Source organism: Aquarana catesbeiana, linkage group LG03 (genome assembly GCF_042186555.1).
Source record: "Aquarana catesbeiana isolate 2022-GZ linkage group LG03, ASM4218655v1, whole genome shotgun sequence".
Taxonomy (NCBI): Eukaryota; Metazoa; Chordata; class Amphibia; order Anura; family Ranidae; genus Aquarana; species Aquarana catesbeiana.
Genome location: NC_133326.1, coordinates 625236318 through 625262159, shown reverse-complemented (window position 1 = coordinate 625262159; position 25842 = coordinate 625236318).

Sequence of the window (25842 nt, the reverse complement as noted above, 5' to 3'; positions counted from 1 at the left end):
GCACAAGCCTAGAACAGAGACACGCACATCTTCTGGCACAAAGATCCTGTCTTGGTGCTATAATAGACCATCCCTTACTTGTAAGGACGTCTCAGAGCTCAGAGGGTAAGGGAACTCCCACAGGGGCCTGCTTAATTTGGGACAACAGATTTTCTTGTAAAAGAAGGAAGTTCCCTGAAGACAGGATGGTGTCGGGAAGCATAGATTCTTCAGGCTCACCAAACATACGGGATAGAGCATCCGGCTTAGTATTCCTTGACCCAGGCCTGTAAGTTATGTGGAAGGCAAACCGAGAAAAGAACAGTGCCCACCTGGCTTGATGGGGCTTCAAGTGTCTTGCATTCTTAAGTATTCTAGGTTCTTGTGGTCGGTAAAAATTAGTATTGGGTGAGCTGTCCCTTCCAAGAAATATCTCCACTCCTCCAGCGCAGCTTTAATTACAAGAAGTACACAGTCCTCCACATTATAATTCTTTTCTGCTGATGATAGTTTACGGGAAAAGAATGCCACTGGATGTAGAAAAGCCTTGGCCCCCTGAGGTTGGTAGATTACCGCCCCCACTGCTGATTTTGATGCGTCAACCTCCAGGACGTATGGTAGGGCTGGATCAGGATGCTTTAGACTGGATGCAAAGGTTAACAGCCCTTTAAGGGTCTCAAAAGCAGACTGAGCTTCAGGAGTTCAGGAGAACCGGTTGTTGTGCTTGGTTAGTTGTGTTATTGGTGAAATGATGGCAGAGAATTATTTGATGAATTTCCAATAGAAATTTGTGAACCCCACAAAAAGTTGTATTCCTTTCTTGTCTGTGGGAGCCTGCTAATCCAGGATGGTGGTGACCTTCTGCGGATCCATCTTTATACCTTCTGTTGAGATTATCAAACCCAGGAACTGATGCTCTGGCGTTCAAACTTGCACTTCTCAGGTTTGGCATATAAACCATGTTGACGGAGTCAAGTCAGCACCTTTTTCACATTTCCTTGGTGAACCGCTAGAGAAGAGGAAAAAAAATCGGAATATCGTCTAAACAGACAATAACAAAAAGATCCAGAAAGTCCCGAAAAAGGTAATTGACAAAATGCTGGAATCTGGCTTACATTGAATCATGACTTTTTAGAGTACTCGATCGTGAGGTGTCTTACTATACAGTCGAAGCAGTAAAAGGTTAGTCTAACCAGGGACGCCAAACTTTGGGGCAACATCTATTAATATATATATATATATATATATATATATATATATACACACACACAAAGGAAGGCTACTGCATCGCAATAGTCTTTCTTGCGTAAAAAAGAAGCAAGCTAATCAGCGTTCCCCTAGCAACAGTCAGTGCTAAAGCTTCAACAAGCCCCAGTAAACATACTTCCATGGAGGGTTGTATCGAGATAGAAGTGACTAGGCCAATTAAAACTAGCACTTCTTTCCAAAAGACTGCAGCCTTAGGGCAGTGCCAGAACATGTGGGAGAAGTCCCCCGAAGAGGAACCACATCTCCAACATTCTGGAGTTCCTCATGTGGAGTCTATTGGGGGGGTGAAATAGGCTCTGTGTACAATTTTAAACTGTACAAGGTGGTCTCGTATTGAAACAAGCGACCGAAAAGGGAAATCCCAGACATAATCACAATCATTGTTGTCCAATGCGGGAATGTCATGTTGCCAGCGAGTCCACAGATCCTCAAGGGGGAGCAGGGACACAAAAATAAAGTGAGAATATAGATGTGGGGCAGGTTTCTCACCACACTCCGTGCGGAGTACTCGACTCATTCCAATTCTGATTGGACAACCACACAGGGGGATTGAGGAACATTCAAGGAGTTTAGAGGAAAAGGGGCTCAAGGAGATGGGGCATAGGTTGTTAAGATTGGTGGGGTCCAGTGAGAGCTTGACGGGATGACTAGTACATGTTTTCGAGAGTTGGGGAAGATGCCACAAGAAAGGGAGAGATTGAAGATGCGAGTAAGAGAGTGTAGAATAGAGCCAGAGGGTAAGCATTGTATTTGTGAAGGAGCAGGATCTAGGGGGCAGGTGGTTAGGTGGGTGAATTTTTTTTAGCAACCTCGTCAATAGTAGCAGGGTTGAATGAGGGAAGTAATGATTGTACCTGTGGACATGGGGTGTTAAGTGGGGTAGATCTCCTCACAAACTGTTTCAATCTTATTTTTAAAGTGATTGGCGATCTCCTGGGCAGTGAGTGAATTAGTGGGTGGAGGCAGTAGAGGACAAAGAAGGGAGTTAAATATAGAGAAGAGTTGATGGGGACTGGATGAGAAGGTGTTAATGAGAGTGATAAAATAGGTCTGCTTGGCAGTGAGGTGGCAGGAATAGTATTTTTGGAGTGCAAATTTATATTGGATGAAGTCTTTCTGGGTCTTACACCACAGGCACTCAAGAGCGCGGCTAAGTTTACTGAGACTTCTGGTGTCATTTGTTTGCCAAGGTTGTAGGGGCCAGGGCCTAATTGTGTAGTAAGGAGGGAAAGCTTGTCTAGGGAGGATGACAGTGAGCTGTTGTAGACAAAAGTGACTAGGTTGGGGCGGGACAGGGGTGAGATTTTGTCATAGAGGTGGTCAGTAGCAGAGTAGAGAAGAGTAGGGTTGAGGTGGCAAAGGTTTCTACAGGTAACTGGAAGACAGTGAGAGAGCAAAATTAATAAGGTGGTGATTAGAGCGTGGGAAGGGATTGTTGGAGAGGTTGCATAGAGTGCATAAATAGGAGAATACAAGGTGAAGGGTGTTGCCATCAGAGTGAGTAGGCCTGTATCCATTGGTTTAGGACAAGAGAGGAGGGTAGACTGAGAAGTTTAGAAGTAGCAGTAGTATTAGCATTGACAGGGATGTTGACATCACCCAGAATGATTGTGGGAATTTCAGAAGAGAGAAAGTAGAGTAGCCAGGCAGAGAAGTCATAAAGGAAGGTTGATACCGGTCCGGGGGGGGGAGTTGGGGGGGTAGATGACAGCAATTCTTTCAGAAATGGGAGAAAATAGACAAATACAATGTGCCTCAAAAGAGTAGAGTGTCAGAGAGTGAGGTGGGCGAAGTTCCTGCTGTGTGGGGCTAGAAGGATTCCCACTCCGCCTCCCCTCCGTCTACTGGGTCTGTGGGAGTGAGTCCAGAGAAGGCCACCATGGGGGAGGACAACAGAAGAAGCAGTGTCGGATTCATGAAGCAAGGTTTCGGTAATGGCAAGTAGATTAAAGAAATTTGTGATAAAGAGGTCTTGGAGGGAGGTGGGTTTGTTGAAAACAGAGCGGGCATTCCAAAGGGTGCAGGAGAAGGGAAGGTTGGTTTTGGGAAGAAGAGAAATGGAAACTAAGTTCTGTGGATTGCAGCTGCTGCCAGAGGGTGTAGGGTGATGGGAGCGTTGGGCATAGTTAAATGATGGAGGCCCAGGGCTTGGGGATATATCACCAGGGGTTAGGAGAAGCAGAATGGTGAGGAAGGTAAAATGGAGGTGTGATTTATACGAAGGTGAAAACAGGACAAGGTGGAAAGATCAAGTGGCGTGGTGTGAGAATGAAGAATGAAGGAGATGTAATTGAAATGTGTACATATACAGTATCTCACAAAAGTGAGTACACCCCTCACATTTTTGTAAATATTTTATTATATCTTTTCATGTGACAACACTGAAGAAATGACACTTTGCTACAATGTAAAGTAGTGCGTGTACAGCTTGTATAACAGTATAAATTTGCTGTCCCCTCAAAATAACTCACATAACACACAGCCATTAATGTCTAAACCGCTGGCAACAAAAGTGAGTACACCCCTAAGTGAAAATGTCCAAATTGGGCCCAATTAGTCATTTTCCCGGTGTCATGTGACTCATTAGTGTTACAAGGTCTCAGGTGTGAATGGGGATCAGGTGTGTTAAATTTGGTGTTATCGCTCTCACTCTCTCATACTGATCACTGGAAGTTCAACATGGCACCTCATGGCAAAGAACTCTCTGAGGATCTGATAAAAAGAATTGTTGCTCTACATTAAGATGGCCTAGGCTATAAGAAGATTGCCAAGACCCTGAAACTGAGCTGCAGCATGGTGGCCAAGACCATACAGTGGTTTAACAGGACAGGTTCCACTTTTGGCAACAAAAGTGAGTACACCCCTAAGTGAAAATGTCCAAATTGGGCCCAATTAGTCATTTTCCCTCCCCGGTGTCATGTGACTCGTTAGTGTTACAAGGTCTCAGGTGTGAATGGGGATCAGGTGTGTTAAATTTGGTGTTATCGCTCTCACTCTCTCATACTGGTCACTGGAAGTTCAACATGGCACCTCATGGCAAAGAACTCTCTGAGGATCTGATAAAAAGAATTGTTGCTCTACATAAAGATGGCCTAGGCTATAAGAAGATTGCCAAGACCCTGAAACTGAGCTGCAGCATGGTGGCCAAGACCATACAGTGGTTTAACAGGACAGGTTCCACTCAGAACAGGCCTTGCAAAGGTAAACCAAAGAAGTTAAGTGCACATGCTCAGCGTCATATCCAGAGGTTGTCTTTGGAAAATAGACGTATGAGTGCTGCCAGCATCACTGCAGAGGTTGAAGGGGTGGGGGGTCAGCCTGTCAGTATTCAGACCATACGCCGCACACAGCATCAAATCGGTCTGTATGGCTGTCGTCCCAGAAGGAAGCCTCTTCTAAAGATGATGCAAAGGAAATCCCGCAAACAGTTTGCTGAAGACAAGCAGACTAAGGACATGGATTACTGGAACCATTACTGGAACAAAGACAAGTGTTTCTTGCCAACAGTTAAGCATAGTGGGAGTGTCATGGTCTGGGGCTGCATGAGTGCTTCCGGCACTGGGAAGCTACAGTTCATTGAGGGAACCATAAATGCCAACATGCACTGTGACATACTGAAACAGAGCATGATCCCCTCCCTTCGGAGACTGGGCCGCAGGGCAGTATTCCAATATGATAATGACCCCAAACACATCTCCAAGATGACCACTACCTTGCAAAAGAAGCTGAGGGTAAATGTGATGGGCTGGTCAAGCATGTCTCCAGACCTAAACCCTATTGAGCATCTCTGGGGCATCCTCAAAAGGAAGGTGGAGGAGCGCAAGGTCTCTAACATCCACCAGCTCTGTGATGTCATCATGGAAGAGTGAAAGAGGACTCCAGTGGCAACCTGTGAAGCTCTGGTGAACTCCATGCCCAGGAGGGTTAAGGTAGTTCTGGAAAATAATGGTGGCCACACAAAATATTGACACTTTGGTCCCAATTTAGACATTTTAACTTAGGGGTGTACTCACTTTTGTTGCCAGCGGTTAAGACATTAATGGCTGTGTGTTGAGTTATTTTGAGGGGACAGCAAATTTACACTGTTATACAAGCTGTACACTCACTACTTTACATTGCAGCAAAGTGTCATTTCTTCAATATTGTCACATGAAAAGATATTATAAAATATTTACAAAAATGTGAGGGGTGTACTTACTTTTGGGAGATACTGTTAGTATATGCAAAGGATTTAGATTACTATACGTATGTAGATTTGGGTGTAATAGACAAAATCTAGATAACTGTTTATAAACATTGATTTAATAAGATGCACAGTCTATATTATATATACAGTATATTATACAACATCTAGTTTACTATATAATGACAAGGTATAATAAGACAGTAAGAATCTGGACTAAATAGGAAGGTGTAATTAAGCACATTATCTAGAGCAGGGGTCTTCAAACTTTTCAGTATGAGGGCCACATGGTATATTTTACAAATATGCACGGAACAAAAAAAGAAAGACAGTTTTTGGGGGGGGGATTGGATTTGGAGGGGAAGAGGCTTTGTACTAAAAGGGGGATTTGGGGAGAGTTGGGATTTTTGCTGAAAGAGTGAGTGGGCTAGAGTATTGCTCGTGGGGGGAATTTTGCATTCTCCTGACCCCTACACTATCTGTTCCACACCCAAACTCCTGCACTCTTTTGTATTCCTGATCCTTACTATGCATCAGTGGTGGCTGGTAAAGTTTTAGGATGGGGGGGCACAAGACCCCACCCTTCCTTTTTGACCACTCCCACTTGGTGAAAAGGGGCGTGGTTTCTGTGAAATAGTGGGCGTGGCTCTAAGGTGGTGTGGTTAGCGTCTGAGATGAACGAGGGATGGAGGGAGAGGGAGGGACAGCAGGCCCAGATCCTGCACAACAATAGAAATATGTGTATTCTAGAAAGTTTAACAATCAGCAGATAAAGATACTCCAAACCTGGTGTTAGCACGTCAATCATCACGGCATCATGGTTGTTCTGGTGTCAGGATGATTGAAGCGCATTATTTCTATTATTATATTGTAATATAAAATGAAATCATTCAACTCACCACAATGCAGAATCAGTGGGAGCCCTGAGCGTGTCACTTGCCACGTCGCCTGCCATCAGGTGTCCCCAGCGGAGTCCGTCCTTACATCAGGTGCCCCCAGCGGAGTCCGTCCTTACATCAGTTGCCCCCAACGGAGTCCGTCCTTACATCAGGTGCCCTCAGCAGAGTCCCTCCTTACATCATGTGCCCCCAGCAGGAGTCCCTCCTTACATCAGGTGCCCCCAGTGGAGTCCTTCCTTACATCTGTGTCTCCAGCTGAGTCCCTCCTTACATCTGTGTCCCCATCAGTGGAGTCCCTCCTTACATCTGTGTCCCCAGTGGAGCCCCTCCTTACATCTGTGTCCCCAGTGGAGCCCCTCCTTACATCTGTGTCCCCAGCGGAGTCCCTCCTTACATCTGTGTCCCCAGCGGAGTCCCTCCTTACATCTGTGTCCCCAGTGGAGTCCCTCTTTACATCTGTGTCCCCATCAGCAGAGCAGCAGGGTCCTCCTCACATCTGTGTCCCCGGCAGCACAGCTGCGTCTGTCTCTCCCCAGCTAGTTCCTGGCTTTCTCTGTGTGTTCAGTGGAGAGGGCAGCGGCCTCCCCTCTCCACTGAACACAAGGGGATTAGTCCTCACGGCGGCCATCTTTTTGTAGCCCACCAGAAGTGACTTCCAAAGCACCTGGCTGGGCACCGGGCAGATGCTGATCGGCGCAATGGATTGCACCGCAAAGCAGCAATCTCATGATTGCATTGACGTGGCACTTCCCATAGTGCACTGTGTCCAGCGCCCAAACACAGTGCACTTAAGGACTTTTTTTTTTAAAGGGCCATGTTTAAAAACATTTTTTTTGGTTTTTTTTGTGACTGCCTTAAGGGGGGGGGGGGGGGCGGCGCCACTGGATAGGCCGCCACTGCTATGCATTGCACGTTCCCAAGCCCTACATTCTGTCCATTACTTCGGACCCTTGCTCTGTGTGTTATTTACTCTAAACCCAGCACTGACTATAGCACTTATTGCAGTGTGTTACATACTCCTGATCCTTGAACTTTTTCAATTACACATCCTAGACCCTGCACTCTATGCATTACACACTCCTGACCACTGCGTAATGTATTCCTAAACCTGATGCTGAATCCAGCACTCTGTGCATTTCGATATTCTGACCCTTGCACTCTGTGCATTGCACACCCCTGACCCCTTTGCTCTCCCTTACAGACTCCTGCAAGGAGTCAGGATCTGGATTACTACATACAGAATAGACATGTGAATAAGTACACAGTGGCTGGATTACTATACATAGCCATAGGGATAATACAGTACACAGGATCTGGATTATTGTATGGGTACCGATGTAATAAGGCACTCTAGCTCTGGATTATAGTACACATGCAGGTGTAAAAATGCACTCCTCTGTTTCCTGGTCTCTTTCCCTCCATTTTTCTCTCTCTCCCCCAGGGACTGTCACTCCTGTTGATTGAGAGGATTAATATATTGAACTGTTTATTTTTCCCACTGTTGGAGCTAAGCCCTGTGATTAATGACAATGAGTGAGCGGTGAGAGGGGTGAGAGGCACAATGGCAGCAGAAGGAGGGAAGGGGTCAGAGGCTGGGAAATATGTAGAGGCAGCTATGAAAAAACAGGAAAGAAAGAAAAGGGATCAGAGTGTAGAGATATGACAGGTAGAGGCAGAAGTGGAGAGAACGGAGTGCGGAATGTAAAGGACATATGAAAGAGGAGAGACCACATAATGTATGGAGAGATATTGTGTGCTTAGTACGGTCACACCACATTGACTTTTCAGGTGATTGACTGTACATATGGAGGGTGACGTACTTGAAGGTTATCTCTGATACTGATTAGAGGAGAAGGTATATTCCTATGGCTTCTAATGCAAACTGTAAAAAAAAGGACCAAAGTCATTAACCTAGATGCATAGAACACCTAAAATATACATATTGGTATACAGAGATACTCCGTATAATTATACAGAGCACAGTGCTCATTATCAGTGTATAGAGATACTCATCATAATTGTACAGAGCACAGTGTTCATTATCAGTGTATAGAGATACTCTTCATCATTATACAGAGCACAGTGCTCATTATCAGTGTATAGAGATACTCATCATCATTATACAAAGCACAGTGCTCATTATCAGTGTATAGAGATACTCATCATCATTATACAGAGCACAGTGCTCATTACCAGTGTATAGAGATACTCATCTTTATACAGAGCACCGTGCTCATTTTCAGTGTATAGAGATACTCATCATCATTATACAAAGCACAGTGCTCATTACCAGTGTATAGAGATACTCATCATTATACAGAGCACAGTGCTCATTTTCAGTGTATAGAGATACTCATCATCATTATACAAAGCACAGTGCTCATTACCAGTTTATGGAGATACTCATCATCATTATACAGAGCACAGTGCTCATTATCAGTGTATAGAGATACTCATCATCATTATACAGAGCACAGTGCTCATTATCAGTGTATAGAGATACTCATCATCATTATACAGAGCACAGTGTTCATTACCAGTATATAGAGATACTCATCATCATTATACAGTGCTCATTATCTGTATAAAGCTAGCCATAAACAGCTCACATTTTACCTAATTTCCTCCTGTCTCAACGAACAGTACCTGCATCAAATTAGATGCAGGCACTGTTTGGTTATTCTGACAGCCGGTGGCACTGGCTGTCCAAATACAACAGCCCGACAGGGGTATTCATGCATCCATATGTTAGTGTGGATGGAGGAATCTGTTAGATTCCTTTTGTTCAGTCAGAAGGCTGAATGGAAGAAACTTGCATGTATGGCCAGCCTAAATCATCTTACAATTCTAACTTCTTCATACTGCAATCTCAGGTGGTTCATACCTCCAGGACTATTTACTTACTATTAAGCATTTTATGTATTTGTTATCTAACAGGAGTGGCTACAGTGATAAAAACATTGCTGGTGCCTGTTAACTCCTTAGCTACTGCTGTGCAGTGCACACAGACACCTGTCTCTTATAAGTTATACAGTCATATGCTGTGCTATTGTATAGATCTGTACCTGAATTGCAATTCAATGTCAAATTTGTCTATTAGTATAACTCAGAACTTCTGGGGTCCAGTATGTAAATAAATAGCAGTTCCTGCAAATTCACTTTGAAAAATAAAGTCCTCTTTCTAAACCCAGCGACAGTTCTGTCGCTGCACTTCCATTTCCACTTGCATATATAGGCAGGGATAGACTGCGGTATTTCCTCCAACCTGAAGGTGGCATCGGGCTGTTCCTCAGGTTGTCAAGAGTCCACCGGAGAGGAAATGTCTCCTATATTGGGCTTTAGGTAGCCCTCTTGGGTGGGACGGTCATCCTATTGGATACAGAAGTCCCACAAGACCTGGACAGCAATCTTGACAAAAGACCTTATAGATCTTGGGTGGCATTTGCACTAATCCCAAAGTTAATTGGCTGCAACATTCCCGTGCCCTATTGGGCAGAAAGACTGGAGAAATGCAACCTGAGCCTTAGTATTTCCGGATGTGGAGCAGACCACGCTGGCACCAATAGTACTCAGTGATTGAGTCAGCATGGGGAAGTCACCTCTGTAGTGGAATTATGCTGCAAATTTCTTCTCACGAATTTAACAGTTTATGGTGACCATTCAAGAGCTGTGGAAAAGGTTGGATAAAAAAAAAACAAGGCTGAGCCACTATTGGCTACCTAGATCAAGAGCTGCAAAACTAGTTTATTTTGGTAATTCAGGTGGGACCCCTTAAAAGGGTTCTGCAGGACCAAGTGAGGGCTTATGCCATGGTAAAGTTAAATGCAATTTTCCTGGAAGCCACTGAGTTAGAACGGGAGGAGGGAAGGAGCTGCCTTTCCATCTCCTATATCCACTTTGGAAAGTACCCTCAGAGACATGACTAAGTCAATCGCCTCCATCTGGCATAAGATGTCTGCTGTTAAGCGAGAATTGGGTCAGGCCAGGTTGGCAAGGAATCCCCTCCGAAGAGACCAAGATGCAGATATAAGATGTTGGTGGTGTGAGTGGCTGGGACATATCACAAGAACTGTGAGTTAGGGGGAAAATAGAGCTCCTTTGCACATGCAGTTAAACTAGATGATTCAGCTAAACCCCCCGCCATGCAGTAAAGATACTACCATGACAGGAAGTAGTGTGCTCTCTCCCAGTAGGAGCTTGAAAAAATGTACATGGTTTTACTGTCATGGTTGGGCCCAGGCGAGAGATGAAGGGTGAATGGCTGGTAGCCAGGACTTTGTCGGTAGTGCATCATAGAAAGGTGCTTGTTCGAGTAATCAACCTAGGGACTACTTCTGTATTGTTGCTTGTTCAACACAGTTCCAAAAAAGTGTATTGCAATATCCTCCCCAGCTGTAGAAGCTGCATGTGCCATTTGACTACTACTATCACAGCACTAGAAGACTCTCAGTACCAACAGTTGTTAGAACAACTATCCATACCAATGTATGAGTTATCTCTAATGCCCCGTACACACGGTCGGACTTTGTTCGGACATTCCGACAACAAAATCCTATAATTTTTTCCGACGGATGTTGGCTCAAACTTGTCTTGCATACACACGGTCACACAAAGTTGTCGGAAAATCCGATCGTTTTAAACGCGGTGACGTAAAACATGTACGTCGGGACTATAAACGGGGCAGTGGCCAATAGCTTTCATCTCTTTATTTATTCTGAGCATGCGTGGCACTTTGTCCGTCGGATTTGTCTACACACGATCGGAATTTCCAACAACGGATTTTGTTGTCGGAAAATTTTATCTCCTGCTCTCCAACTTTGTGTGTCGGAAAATCCGATGGAAAATGTCCGATGGAGCCCACACACGGTCAGAATTTCCAACAACACGCTCCGATCGGACATTTTCCATCGGAAAATCCGACCGTGTGTACGGGGCATTAGTCAGCAAAGTTACAACAGTTACTGGAGAAGCATATACTTGTGTTTTCTGGGGGGTCAGGAGATTATGGCTGTACTACCGTCTTGCACCAACCAATTTACACTGGGGATGTTGCTCCATTCTGAGATAAATACTGTAATATTTCACCAGCTCTTTGCCAAAAGGTTAAGTATTTGTTGCATAACATGATAGAGTGAAGTCATTCAAGAAAGCAGGAGTTCCTGGGATGCGCCCATAGTTCTCATAAGAAAGAAAGATGGAAATCTTTGTTTATGTGTTGATCATCCAATGTTAAATGCGTGCACTCATCGAGATACCTACCCCATGCAGGGCTTGTCAGCAGGCCTTCAACATGCTTTCCTTTCCAGCAATGTAAAGGGGTCTCCCTGTGATTTGCATACAGCACCATACTTCACAAGCTACTTCCGCATCAGCAATTGAATGCAGAGTTCCTGGTTCCCGGTCTTTCCAAACCATGTGACCGGTCATGTGATCACACAGTCTGCAGTGTCTACCATTGAGGAGAATGGTGTGCTGTGACTACACACTGAGTGTTGCTCTGAACTGACTGTGAGCCGCTCCATGCCAAACAGCAAGATAGCAGAGTCTGAGGACATCTCCAGCAATTGGAAGTGGTGAGAGCCCAGCTGGGCAGTCTCTCTTTCCCTCCTTATCTGCTTATTAATATTATTAATATTTGCATCTGTTTGCCATTCACCCTCCTGCATGGATTGACACACTTAAAACTGATGAACTGTGAAAATATCATTCTGGTCTACACTGGAAAAGAGACTAAGCCCTTTCTTTGGAGCGGTTTGTCCTTTGCTCCTTATATGCTGCATTGAGGAAATAGTGTTTGTGCACTGGACATACCTAGTAACAGGAACGCTGGTCTTTCTATTTCCAAACAACTGGTGTATACACACATTTAGTGCAATGAGGTTGGTAGCTGCTTGTGGAGGAATTTTTTCAAACAGAGGGTAAAAACCCCACCTAATTCAGCTATGTAAGGTCTTGTCTATGTGGATATATGTAGTTTCTTTTCAGTACTGCTCAACCTGATGCACAGTCAATACTAGACCACATAAGACTCGATATCCCATCAGGAGCATACCCCAAGTAATGTATGGTGCTATACTTTTTTCTTTGGATTTAATGGACATTGCATGCGTTTTTGGCCTGCAGGCACGCTCTGCAGTTTTATTCATCAATGTTGCAGCATGGTTTTTAATTTTGGTTTAGTGTAATGAGACGGACTGTGTTATTTAGATACATTGTTTATCTTACATATATTTGGAATTTTTTGTATATGTAAATACCCCCCACCCTTAATAAAGCCTTCTTTTGCATTTTTGTACCATAAGCCATTGTTGACCATTCCCTTTTTTGCTTTCTGGGGACTACCTTGTCCCTTTTCTGTTTTTGATATAGTGCCATTGCTCATAGGGCAGGTATCCCGTCACATATTGATGAATCGGCTGGTTGCTGATAGCAACTTTGGTGAGTGTGGATTCTAGGACTTTTTACCACCCCCCCCCCCCCCCCATTTTTTTACCTACCACTTGCCCCAAGTGGAGGAATTATTGATTTCACCAGGGCAAGCTTGTTACTTTTCCACGTTGGACTTGGCCAGTGGACATTGGCAAGTAACGGTGAGAGAAGATTATGAATTGACAGCTTTAATTACCCCACTGGGATTGTACGGGTTCAACCACATGCCCTTTTGGGCTAACCAGTGCTCCCAGTACCTTCCAAAGACTTATGGAGTGGTGTTTAGAGGACCTCATCTTTGACATGGTCTTCATCTATCTGGAAGATATCATCATCTTCTCTAAGACCTTTGAAGACCACATTAGGAATCTCGATCAGATCTTCACAAGGTTGACTTACTATGGGCTAAAGTTCAAGTCCAACAAAAGTAATCTTGAGTGAAACTGGATACAGTATCTGGGTCATGTTGTGGAGGCTAGACGTGTGTCTCCCTGTTCTTTTAAAGTCCAAGTAATGTTGGATTGGCCAGTTCCTATGACCATTACTGAGCTCCCCTCCTTCCTGGGGCTGATAGGGTACTACAGATACTTTATTCCCCATTTTGCTCAGGTTTCTGCTCCCCTTACCCAATTACTGTGTGGGCATTCAACTCATTGGAGAGAAAGCTTCCCCTGCAAGGCAATGTTATAATGTGCTAGTATGCATCACATACTAGCGCATTATGTGAAACTTACCTTAACCACTTGACCTCCGAAAGATTTACCCCCCTTCATGACCCTGCAAATTTTGGCTATACAGCACTGCGTTATTTTAACTGACAATTGCATGATCATGCAGTGCTGTACATAAATGAATGTATGTCCTTTATTTCCCACAAACAGAGCTATCTTTTGGTGGTATTTGATCACCACTGCATTCTTTATTTTTTGCGCTATAAACAAAAAAAGATCAACAATTTGGAAAAGAAAAAACAATATTTTTTACTTTCTGCTTTAAAACATATCCAATAAAAATGTAAAAAATCGAATTTCTTCATAAATTAAGTCAATATGTATACTGCTACATATGTATAAAGAAAAAAACCTGTGTGCTGCCAAAAACATGTGATAAAACTAAAGTGTTAATCTGTGTTAATCTGACAGCTGCTGCAATCACTAATGTGTGTTCCTCACATATAGTAGCAAATATATAAATAAAAAGTGCTGCGCTGCTGTGATGTACCAATGTGTACAACGAAAAATATATATGCATCAACAAAGTGAATAGAAATTAACTTTCTAAAAAAAAGTACTAATACTCCTAAAATAATCCAATAATCAGTGATCCTTAATTAACACAATAAATGACCAGTGCTAAAAAGTCCAAACAACACTATTTGGTAATAGTGTATTAAAAGTGTTCAATCAGTGAAATATTCCACTCGTTGGGTTTCCTTTTTGAGTGTGAATTCCACCATTAGGTGTAGCCTTCACCTGTGATATTCCTCATACAATATTCTACTGGTGTTTATAATCCAAATCCCAGTGCTATAAGTGCTTGCTGTATCTTCTTCAGTGCTCCACCAGCTGGTGAAAATGTACCTGTGTACTTGTTACCTAGACCTATGTTATAGGTCTAGAAACGCTTGTTCCCTAATGTGAGGGGTAGTCAGATGTGTAGGGCCCCACCCCACAACCCTGGCCATGGGGTGGGAATCTGCAGGCAGGGGGCTTATCGGAATCTGGTAGCCCCTTTTAACAGGGGGGCTCCCAGATTTCAGCCCCCCCTCATGTGAATGAGTATGGGGTATATAGTACCCCTACCCATTCACTAAAAAAGTGTAAAAATAAATAAAAACAGGAGGCAGTTTTTGACAATTCCTTTAATAAAAATAAAAAAACAGCGCCCTTCAATGTAAATCCATCGTCAATCCCAATGCTGCCACCGCCGACTCGAAAAAGGAAAAAAATAACCCTGCTCCACCTTCAACTAAGGCAAACCACCGATATTGTATTGTAAAATGCCTGGCTTGCCATTTGATAGTACCTGAATATGAATAGGTAAGGGGCGGAGCCACCTGGCGATGTCACCTGGTGGCACCATCCCTTGTGACGTCACCGACCGGTGCATGCTGGGTCAGTGCCACTAGGTTTCCTGAGCTGCTGGGCTGCATGCTCGAATAAAGGTCTAGTATGGATTGGGGGGGGGGGGACAGTTGTCAGTTTTGCTGCAGTAGGTACAGATGCGCCACTTTACAGGCAGACTAAGGAGACCCCCCCCCCCCAGGCACTATATTTAAAGGAATTTTTCATTTTTATTGGTGCAATTTAAGCATCATTAAAATCACTGCTCCTGTAAAATTGATCTTTTTAAAAAAAATTGTTGTCCCCCCAGGGCAGTACCCAGGCCCCCATATGCTTTTTGTGGTCAATAACTTGCATATAAGCCTTCAAAATATGAACTTTTTATTTTTCAAGTTCGGGTCCCATAGACTTTAATGGGGTTCGTTGTTTCCGGTCAGAACTTTTTCTCTGTTCGGGAGTTCTGGTGCATACCGAACCATGGGGGTCTCTCACTCCCGGGGCCGGGCGGTGCGGCACTGGCCACCCGCAGCACCCACCAGACCACCTGTGGCACTGACCACCAGTGGCACCCGCAGCACTGACTACCCACCGGACCTACCATGGCACTGACCACAGTGGCACCCGCCGGACCACCTGCAGCACTGACCACCCGCCGGACCACCGGCGGCACTTACCTGCTGTGTGGCGGGACTCTCCTCCTCTTCTCCTGAAGTGGCCGGGCTGTCCTCCTCCTCTCCTCCAGTGCGGGCAGCGGTGGCTATGATGTTCGCTCCTCAGGCTTCCTCCCCCTGTGTGTCTCCTCTTCCGCCAAAGCATTAGGCATGCAATAGGATCGCCTGGCGCTTTGGCCAATTGGGAAACAGGTCTCACAGACCTGCCTCCTGATTGTCGGGGAGGAACTGTAGTGTAACCATCGCGAAAATTAATTTGCTATCGTCACACAACAGGGTGGGATCGGGACGCAGCCTCTGGCTCCAATCACGTGCTTCACAATACACCTCCCCTGCCTATCACCGCCATAGTAATTTATGTGTCCGGCGTCCTGAAAGGGGCCAGCGCATGGATAGGGATGGTGGCGGAGGTGTTGGGGGGGGGGGGGGGGCGGCTCCCAAGTGCCCACAATGCATGGGTCACCACTGGTAGTAACATTGAGAGATTCAAAGCATTTGCTCCCTAGATGGCTGCTTATGGTTGTCTTTCAGGTGTTACTGTAGCAAAAAAAAAATTAACTACATTTTTAGATAGAATAACAGAGAAGGGTTTGTGCCCTGGTCAGTTTTTTTAGTCTATGTCCTCACTGGGAAAACTTTCCCTAACTTCCCGTATAATTACTAGGGCAGGAAGTGGAAGGAAATCTACTAAATTTGGGCGCGGTTATAAGCTGATGGAGGTTGCAACCTTTCCACCACTCTATTTAAAACTAAATAAAGACAAATGTGTTGGCTGAAAACATACATACATAGGTTATTCCAGTGGATGAGCAGGGCTGCCCCCACTAGGAGGTCAGGTAAATATCTTGAGTGCCTGTGAGATGAAGCCTTACCTTTCTCCAACCCCTACTGTCATTGCATGCATTACAGCAACACAGATCTTACATCACTGCTCTACATAAACCCCTATAAACTCAGGCTTAGCTGCACTCTGGTTAGTAGGACCAAGTATTAACATTGGAGATGAAGCCTAGGAAAATTCTTGGCAAGTACAAAGGAAAATAATTCTGTACGCCACAGCAAATGTTAAAAAAAATATTAGACATAGCAGGGAGCAGAGATTTTCACTTTTGCTTGCCTTCCTGGAAAATGCCTGCACCTGTTCCGCAATTCACAAGGCAGTGCTCCATTTCTCCTGACATTTTGAGATATTTTGGATTCGAAAGCCAGACCCGGTCCGTATCAATCTGACCACACCTGGGTACAAAAAGCATTCAGGCGTCCAAAAATGGGAATAATGCCTGTCTTAGGGCTCATTCACACAGGTGTATAAAATGCTGAGAGCCATACACACAACTGCATCTACAAGTGTAGTGCTACCCTTGGAGGAGCCACTTAAGTATGTTCAGTTCCCTACTCTGCCTCTCAACCCCAATAACAGTCTCAGTCCCTCTGGCACACCTTGCAATAGTGTAACTGCAAGGACCAATGAGAAACACACACAATATGATAAAACAGAAACTGTCTTTACTGCAATATTTCTGTGGAAAAGGGTAACAGACAATATTCAAGTAAACCAACTGGAGAGGAGTAACTGAGATCAAGAGCAATATAGCTCAATACTATATATTCAGGCTGCTTACTGGAGATTTGAAACCTGAGAATAACCCCAAGAGCAGATGCAAACACTTCAGCAGTGGCCTCTGCATACATTGGCTCTATGAGTCCAGGCAGGAAGAGCGCAGAGGAATGGCCCTTTCTTATGTCAAACCTCTCTCTTCTATCCCCTAACACATCAGGCCCAACTAAAACCACTGTACTTAAATCAACATTTAATGGATTAGCCACCAAGGTAAACTATCCTGCACACCCACTACATATATAGAGCCCTGAACAAGTTTGTGTGTGTGCCCGTATGGCACCAGTAAATTCAGTTCTTTGGAAGAAAGATGAGGCCTTGGATCTTCGGCTAGCTACTTTAGTTGGCGCACTTAAATTCCTGCTTAGCAAAGTGTAAGGGCGTATGCTTTAGGGAACTCTCGTCTAGAGCGGCAACATTTTTTCTTTAGCAAAGTGTATCTGTGGTATGCTGACAGTATCCGAATATTAAGGTGGACCCTGTGACTGCTTAACAGGCCATTAACAAGACCCAGGTTCTGGTAAGTGTAGGCAAAAGTGAGGAAACTCTATCTATGTGCAGTGTCCTTGTTTCCTGCAGATGGACAAGTGCCCTCTCACCAATCCTGCGATCAAAGCCCAACTAACGTCCTGGAACAGGCAGGCTCATCTGGTGACCCGACTGATCACCTCACACTGGAACGCTTCACAGTGTCAGAGCAGGTGTGCCTGGATGTGCAACTGGAATCCCCCTCTCTCAGACTGGATGTCTCGACTGGCTGTGAATACCTAGAACAATGCGGTGGACTGACCTGGGAGGCAGCACCTCCCCCCTGGGTCCAGTCTCTTTTCCTGCCTCGTGGTAACTGATTTCCCTCGAGAGACAAGATGGAGTCCTCAAGTCCTTTCAGTGCAGAGCATGCTGGGCTTTGTAGTTCCATACCCCATACAAGACTATGGGACCATTTGAGATGGGCACTATATGTCCCAGAATTCCTTGCTGCAAATCAGGTGGCTGCCTATTGGTTTTCCTCCTCCTGCCAATGAGGATGCAGGGGAGGGAGCAGAACGGCAGCCTGTGTCCTTGTGAGCGCCGCTCGCATTAACATAGAGTCAGTGAAGAGAAAAATGTAGGGGGGAGAAATCCCCTGCAGATACTGACAGGCACACTCTCCCCTCTCTTGGGAGCCTCGGCCAGCTTGGCATGGCGCCACAAGCATAGATGATTGAATGCAACCACTGTTCAGCAGACATATTTCTGCCTGTCTCTTTCAATTTTTCAACTGAGAGATGTTGAGCAAGAGGACAACCTACAGGGTCCCCAGAAACCAACCAAAATTCACTTTGATCATTAGCTTTAGATTTCTGGAAAGGTGAACTGGTATTTCTTTCACTTATTGAACAGAAAATAACAAAATTCTTTATTCTGTATATGTAGAACCCTTTTAGTTAGGTTGCTAGGATGTTGGCAAATTTATTTTATTTTTTTTTTGGCTCCTCTTTAATTAGTGGGACAATTGTCGATTTGCTACTGGCTGCTCTGGATCTCACAGACTGTAGGTTTGATTGCTTTCCCCTGCCAAGGCAAAACTCAGTCTGAATATTTATCGTGCTCCAGCCATTCCCTGGGGAGGTGTGCCCAGAGAGTGGTTGGAGAAGCATATAAATAGTCTGGGATTTGGAGCAGCAGGGGTTCTGCCTCTTCCAATGATTGACGAGAATCCACCTGTCTGGGTGGGGGGGGGGGTCTACCCCCCTGCAACAACAGCTAACCTGAGTCCACTATCAAGATCCCAGCTGGGGCAGAGCTGGGGGGATATCTCACAGGATCCCTGTTTGGAGCTAGTCCAGGTAATCTGATCTAGAGAGCTCACTGAAGAGTGTCTGGAGGATACTGGAGGGAGGCACCCGGCGATCCAGTGACATTTTGAGTACTGACCAGAGACAATGGTTCTAGTGACTGCATGCTGCACCCGCTGAATGGACAAGTCTGTAGAATTCCTGCTTAGGATAGCTTCTAAAGAAGGAACTTAGTTTTGCTATCTGTACTTGAGCCTGCATAGAGATTGCACAGAAAGATTGAGCTAGGTAAAGTGTCCTCCTACAAACAACCAGGGGATCTGGAGTATACCATACCGCCCCTCTCCCATCCCAAGTTCTTCAGAAATAAAAACCCAAAAAGACAACCCCTAGACTGATTATAAAGCCAGAATGAGTGAAATGTTGCTGTGTGCCTGGCTGCCTCTGCACCCATCCTAGGGACTGGTTACAGAGGCTCCTGCAGGGTTAGCACTACATATATTTTAGATTTCTAAGCTCTAATGTGTAGGGCCCTTTGATTCCTCTTGAATTGAATTGTATTGTAACTGTCCTGTCTCCATCCTTTTTGTAAAGCACTGCGCAAACTGATGTCGCTATATAAATCCTATATAATAAAAATAATAAACACAAATAAGGGAGTAAATACTATACTATACTGTATTTTTGTTAACATTTGCTTGTTTGTCACATTCCCATCCTCCTCTGTGTCCATCGGTTACCTCCTTCCATCTTTACTTTGTCACACTGACCTTATTTGTTTTATCTCTACAGCCTGTGCCTTGAAAGGGTTTATTTTTGGTCTTTGTTGAAAATGCTGATTCTTTGCAGACAAGAGTCACTTAAATTCGTCATCACCTTATCTGAGGCTCTAGAGATCCTGGTATAAGTAGAGATCACTGCTGGGACAGTGTTCATATGTGCTTGATCATTTACCAGGCCTTGTCCATCTACAACTAAAGTTAGCTCACTGTAATAAGTGGATGCACAAGAGAGAAACAATTACTGATACAATCATGCCTAAAGGTATGTTTGAAACTTTAGAGTGTTTACTGCTGCAGGCCATGGGGAACTAAGAACATCCTAATTTAGCAAACCAATACACTCTATACATGGATCGAAATTCGGACCGTTTAGCAGGGGGCTTGTGATTGGCTGTGTGTTGGCGCCAAACTGTACAAGCCCCCACCCTGCCTTTCCTTGGATAGGACAGCTACCCACCTGCTGGTAGGTGAAATCCTTTACCATATTGTGCAAAACTCTTGACCACAGGCCTGCTCATGACATCTTCGGCGTGGAAAGCCAGCACATAATCTGTAAGCCATCTTCCCTTTGCATCTACTCTCTCCTTGGGAGCACCACAGAGTTGGGACTTCTTCCCATATTTACTACTGTAGGTCCACAGCATTCAGCTTCCATCAAGATGCCCTCATTGGTATACCAGTCTCGCTCAAAATCCCTTCCATAGTTCTGCCCAGTCAGGCACACTCCCAGATGGCGCAGTTATAGCCAGGTGTACTAGTACTCACTTCGGAGGACTCTGGCTTGGCCTGAAAGGCCTTTTGCATTCTGCTCACAGCCCACAGAAGACCGTAAAAGAGTCAGGACAACTACAGCTGTTCCTACTGAGTATTGCTGGTGTTACAACCGCATATCTTCAACACCACAGATACAGTAACACAAAGGCATAACCTATGTTACCAGGGCAGCATCTGCTAAAGGGGTGGAAGAGTGGCAGCACAAATGGCTCTTGAGAAAGCTGTATGAGACCTATGCAATAATTCCGGAGATGAAAAAAAAAAGCAGAGCATTCAGTGATGTCCCTAATCTCTCCCTCCTTAAGCAGGAGCCTTTCCCCACAGCAAAGTCACTGTTCCTAACAAGCAGGGTTCCTCTCCCTACACTAGCAACTTGCAAATGTGCCCCAAATGCAGCAGGGAACTGGTATATATTACCGCTGCTCATACTAAAGACGGCTCCCAAAGGTCACTCAGTGTTTCAATTTCCAGTTGAACCACTGCTTCCCTAGTGACCCCTACAGAGTTTACAGAGGAACAATGTTCCTCTCAGCATCCACTTCATCTGCACAGTGGCACAGCACCACAGTGCCACCTACGGAATGGAGGATAAATTGAACCTGCCTACAAATTCCCATTCCAGAGAAGTCAATCTGAATATTGACTTCTCTCAAACTAACTTGTTGGAAAAATTTCCTTCGATCCACGCTGCAGCCAATGATAAACAAGCTGTTGCTCCAGGTCTGCCTGCACTAAAAAGAACAGCATTAGGAAGGTGATAGCCCAGTTTGTAACTGTTTCAGGTGAGAATAAAGGCATTTCAGATGACTGCACTCCTCAGATCCAGGTAATGGCCATCTTTATTCCACATAAACATAAAATGCAGTAAAATCACAGTGGGGGAAAGGAAGACATGGTAATGCATTTAACCCAATGCTTAATCATACCCAATCAGCTGCATTGTTGATTAATGTATTCTCACAGTGGAGGAGTCCCCACTGTCAGAATACAATAACACAGTGGGGAGGATTCCTTTATCCACCTTGATTGCGTGGATAGGGCAATCTTTTCAGTTTTGGACTGTGTGAAAAAACGTATCCATTTATGACCAGCCTCACACTAATAGTTTTTCAAACAAACGTCCGTATGAACATTCATGCAAAAAATATTATCAGTATCTTTGATGGCATGTTGAATCAAAAAATCCCCAACTTGGATTGGCAGGGGGCAGGTCCCCTCAGATACTTAGGGCCAGCCCAGCTGGGAAGGAGTTGTATTTGGGTGGAAGCTGGAGATGGAGTGTTAGGCTATCGCGGCCTTTAAGGGAGCTCCCCAGTTGTGGGGGGGAGGTTGACCTTGGGCCTGGGCTTGTGTGTGGATGGGGCTTTCCTAAAACCAAGTCTCCAGGAGCAACAGGAACAGCCCGGAGGGCTGGTGAGTGACAACCAGTCAGGAAGACTGGAGAAGCACACCTGATAGGACTAGGATGGGTGCAGAGCCAGTCAGGAGGACTGTGGTGGCACTGGCAGTGGAAAGAGGCAGCTGCAGCCAAGAGGGCTGGCAGGGCCTGAAGAGGTGGTACTGGGAGCAGTAGCCACATGTGGGACAGCTAGCACTAAGGACTTCCTTTTTTTTTTTTTTTTGCTACACCATAGGGGCCTGCAGTCCCTGCCTGCAAAGGGCATTTGTTTTGAGCCTGGCTAAGTCAGTGTCAGGCCTTAACCACAGTGCTAGCTGGTCCTGGGAGTGATAGTCTGCAAGCAAGTGTATGTGCTGGAGGTGAAGAGAAGAGGTTGTATATACAAGTGGTGTATATAGTTCAGTCCCTAAATTCCTTATCTTCAATAAAGTGGGCATCCCATATGCACCCTATCCCCATCCAAGTTCTATTCCCCTAATAAAACAAAACAAGGTACAAGGACTGCTTCTTAACTGTGTGTCTGGAAACTCATGTGCCTGACTGTGCAGGGTGAGAGTCGAACCACATTCACCAGCGGCCTCTATGCGGGTAGCACTAAATTTGGAGGCTTGTTCCAGGATGTCTGCACACAGGTAACCTGCCAGTCATTGCCCCTAGCAACCGGAAGTTGATCGAGCCAAGGAACTATGCTTTGTTCCAGAGACTGTAGAGGGATTGAACCGGGGAAGGACTCATGTGCTCTGCCTGCTTGTAATTGTAATACCCAAGTGCCATTGTCCATAGCAACCAGCAGGAGCTGACTTCAAAGTTCAAGTTATTGCTGCCCTGTTTACCCAGTCGCCCCAAATGCGGCTGGGATGGACACTTGCGCTAAACCTGCAATTCAGTGAACTTTATTATGTGCTGTCACCCGTGGCAACCACGCCCATGGATTACAAATATGTCCAGCGATCTGCTAATGCTGGACATCCTAACTTTATGCTCTAATCTGTTGCTTCATACAATAAAGTGTGCCTGGAGATGTAGACGGGGATGGGATGATACATTTTTAATGAGAGTGATAAAATAGGTCTGCTTGGCAGTGAGGAGGCAGGAATTGTATTTTTGATTTTGTTTCTTCGAAAATCTTTTTTATTGTATTTTCCGGACAAACAAACAAAGAAAAATAAACATAACAAAATCATACATAAACATCAACATCAGTGCTTATCAGTTGTCTGTATGCTTAATAAGTTGTCAGATCATTCATGGCTTCATGTATGTTTACTCGGAGTGCTGCTAGGCAACTAGGATTACTGGTGTCTCTTTATTTATTTTTTATTTTTGGGAATCTGTTATAACTTATTCATGCATAGTATCCTCCACTCTCCTCTTTAGGCATATACAAATATGTTTTTATTAATATGCTTATATGTATACCTTATTTGTTATCCTCTTCTCTCGGCCTTCAAACCGTAGTTGGTTCAGCAAGCCATGTACGCCAAATTTTATCATATTTCTGGGGGCATCCTCTATTTATATATGTGTCTTTGTATAATGCGAGGCTCTCATTTATGAGACGTTTCCATTGGGCCAAGGAAGGTACCGTAGGTTTTTTCCAGTGCATAGCAATGTTTTTCCGGGCATAAAAGAGCAACAGCCCAATCAAAGTTCTTTTCACCACTGTTGGCACCATTGTCCCCACCAGTCCCAGAAGGCACACCTCCATCTTCGCCGGCATCGTAACCGAGGCAACCAGATTAATCATATCTAGCACCTTAGTCCAATACCGCCGAATCTTAGGACAGGTCCAGAAAATATGCGTAAAGTCTCCTGTGGCACCTCCAGCATTCTGCAGAGTGTTCAGGTTTTATTTTATGAAGTCTATACGGTGTAAAGTATGCTCTATGCACTATTTTAAATTGCACTAGTCCTGTCTCTTAGTGAAACCAGGGAGCTAAAGGGGAAATCCCACACATCATCCCAGTCATCGTTGTCCAGTGTTGGAATGTCCCTTTGCCAGCGGGACCAAAGTTTGTCCATGGGTGGGAGAGACACAAAAATCAAATGTTCATAAAGATGAGAGGTTGGTTTTTCGGCGCATCTGGTGTGGAGTGTCTTTTCCAACCCAGACTGGACACGCAGGAGGATCGCGTTAATTGTGCGGTAAAGGCATGAGATAATTGCAGGTAACGGAATATGTAATAATTTGGTATATTATACGTCTGTGAAAGTTGGGATAAGGGGATCAACGTATTGTTTGAAATTATCTGTGATATTAGTTTGACACCGTATTTGGTCCATGCATATAGGTTAAGCATTTTATAAAAGTGGGGAATATTAGGATTCAGCCAAATTGGAGCGTTGGGTGAGACTTCATTGTGTCTGTATTTTTCTATTGCCAATCCTGCCCTCCATGCACGTAAGGTGGTATGCATGGAGGGGGTCAGGGAGTATGGGGCCTGAGGTCCCCTGTAAACCAGCAGGTTAAGTGCTTCCAATGACCCCACCACCGCCACCTCCAGAGCTGTAGCTGAATTAGATTTGTCTGGATCCAGCCACTATGTTACCATTACCAACTGTGCGGCGAGGTAATATTTATGGCAGTCTGGGAATGCCATACCCCCCTGTGTTGTTGGTCTCATCAAGGTACTCAGTTTATATCTTGGCGGGGAGGGACCCCATAGGAAGGAGGAAAAGATCTGGTTGAGCTTTTTAAAGAAAAATTTGGGAATCCATTGTGGGGAGTGCCTAAAAAGGTAAGTGAGCTTTGGGATAACTTTCATTTTGGGAAGGTTAACTCGGCCCCATAGTAACAGCGGCAACTTCCCCCCCATGCCTTAAGTTTGAACTTTATGTCTTGCATAACTGGGTCTAGGTTAAGATGGATGAACTCTGTGGCTGTGGGGGAAACAACGACACCCAGGTATTTGAAGGTGTCCACCCACTGGAGGGGGACATCCGGAGGGGAACCCGTTCTTGCGGCCTGGTCTATTGGAAATAGTAAGGATTTGGACCAATTTACCTTTAACCCGGTGACCTCAGCAAAGGTGTTCAGTATTGTCAGTGCACCTTGTAGTGATGGACCTGTGTCACTGAGAAAAAGCAGCATGTCATCAGTATACAGGGCCACCCTCTCCTCCAGCAGACCGATGCGTAGACCCTTGATGTGTGGGGTAGTGTGCAACGTCTCCGCCACTGGTTCTATGGCAAGGGCGAATAGTGCCGGAGAGAGAGGGCAGCCCTACCTTGTTCCCCTGGAGAGGCTGAAGGGATCTGACAGTTTATCTGCCAAGCGCACAGAGGAGGTAGGGCATTTGTATATCACATGAAGCCATTTAATAAAAAGCAAAGGGAACCCCATCCTACGCAATGTCTCCCATAAGAAGGGCCACTCGACGGTGTCGAAAGCCTTTTCAATATCTAATGAGGCAAGCGTTCGAGATCCCTCATTGATGTGCTGGGCATGGATATTTGTGAAGAGTCTACGGAGGTTGACGTCTGTGGCTCTGGGGCATGAAACCTGTTTGGTCTGGGTCTATTACAGAAGGCAACATGGGATACAACCTAATAGCAAGAAGTTTTGTTAGAATTTTGAAATCACTCCTTAGTAGTGCAATGGGTCTGTATGACGCGCAGGAGGTAGGATCTTTCTGAGGTTTATATATTAGGGTCAGGTGAGCGTGATACATAGAGTCAGGTAATTTCCCCTTTGCAAGGCATTTCATATAGAGTGATGCCTATTGCGGTGCTAGCATCTCCCCAAGTGTTTTGTAAAAATCTATTGGTAGCCCATCCGGGCCCGGTGCCTTTGCTGAGGGGAAGGATTGGATAGCATTTAGTACCTCCAAAGCAGCAAAGGGTTGCACCAATACCTCTCGTTCCGCGTCCAACAGCCAGCGGAGAGCCAGAGGATCTAACAGATCTCGTAGCTCCTCCGGCCGAAAGCCGGATGGCAGACCGGAGGCATAGAGGGTTTTATAAAAGTTATTAAATTCTTTTAATATGTCTGAGGGGGT